The sequence below is a fragment of the Sorex araneus genome, chromosome 9 (assembly GCF_027595985.1).
Source record: "Sorex araneus isolate mSorAra2 chromosome 9, mSorAra2.pri, whole genome shotgun sequence".
NCBI lineage: Eukaryota > Metazoa > Chordata > Mammalia > Eulipotyphla > Soricidae > Sorex > Sorex araneus.
This window is the reverse complement of record NC_073310.1, coordinates 22,164,281-22,165,723: the sequence shown is the minus strand read 5'-3', so window position 1 is coordinate 22,165,723 and position 1,443 is coordinate 22,164,281.

The following is a 1,443-nucleotide window of genomic DNA, read 5'->3' as shown; positions in this document are numbered from 1 at the left end:
AGAGAAGCGATCAGGGATCCCTGATGGCCGAGTGTTGACATTATAAATCAGCATTTTGGGAGCTGTGCCCTCCTGCTGCTGGTACCAGGAGACAAAGGGATATCCCCCAATATCGTTGTTGGTTCCTGTACAGGAGATGGTGACTCTCTGTCCCGAAGTCCCAGACACTGAGGGAGGCTGAGTCAGAGCAGATTGGGCCCAGATCCCTGAAAAAAAACCCAACACACTTTGATGAGTTCAGGTTGGTTCTAGATAAACCTGAGGAAAGAAGAAAAGGGTGAGCCCAGATGTTCCCAGGGTCCCTTCCCTGAGCTTCACCTGGGCCCTGACTGAGGAGGCTGAGCAGGAGAAGAGCCCAGGTCATGATGGAGATGCCCAGAGTGCTGCCTGCTGACACCCCAACCCTGGGCCTGGCTCTCTGCCAGCTCTTATCCCTGCCCTGCCCCAGAGAAGGGAGGGGCCTGCATGCAAAGCTGCTTCCTGCACCTGCCTCTGCTCACCCCTCTTCAGTCTGGCCTTGAACCTTAAATTTCTCAGAATTTCTTAATATTAGAGACATCTAAAAAATTCTTCTGACATTATTCTTCTCAGAAAAAATATTTCTATATACCTGATTTACAGAGAATAATATATGTGCTGAAATCCCTCGTGTTCATGAACTCTGTGTTTTATACTGTAATGTGACGTGACAATGTCTCCATGAACAAATAAGTGTGGGGCACCACTGCAGATTCCCTCAATTGAGAGTTCATATTACAGGTTTCTTTATAGCATACGGAAAGTTAGTTACTATCTCTGAAAAAATTAAAAACTTGCTCTGGTGATCTCTTACTTTTAAGACTACAAAGTACAAACTTTATATTGCTTCCTGCCACACTTGTTTGTGCTTGAATATGTACAGTATTGTATTACTCAGGCAGCTAGACAACTGGAACACTCACCTACTCATCATAGGGATGCTCTAAATTGAGGAAGTCTGAGCAATAAAAATCAATACAGAAAAACACAAGGAGTGATACTCCCATTTGTGTCTCCCAATGTTGCCTTTGCATTCTTGAACTTGTCAATATCAATTTCCTCTCTTCAACTCTCATTCAACAAGAGTCAAGACAGTAAATTGTGTACTGCATTTTGGCATTTAAATGACAGTAGTAAGAGAAAAAGAGAGAAGGAAAAACTCTGTTTTGTACCTTTGTAGATATACATAGTGAGGTACTTCTTATAAATTTGTATTAATCAATATTTTATTATATTTTACCTTATATTGTGATAATAAGACTATGGACAATATAGTATATATGATATGTATAATACTAAATAGTATATAGTGAATACAGTAAAATATATAATACTATATGTTATAATACTAAAATGGTTTCAACATTGTTGGGCTTCCTTTAAGTCAGTGGACCAATAAATATATAGGTATATTATACATTAGTC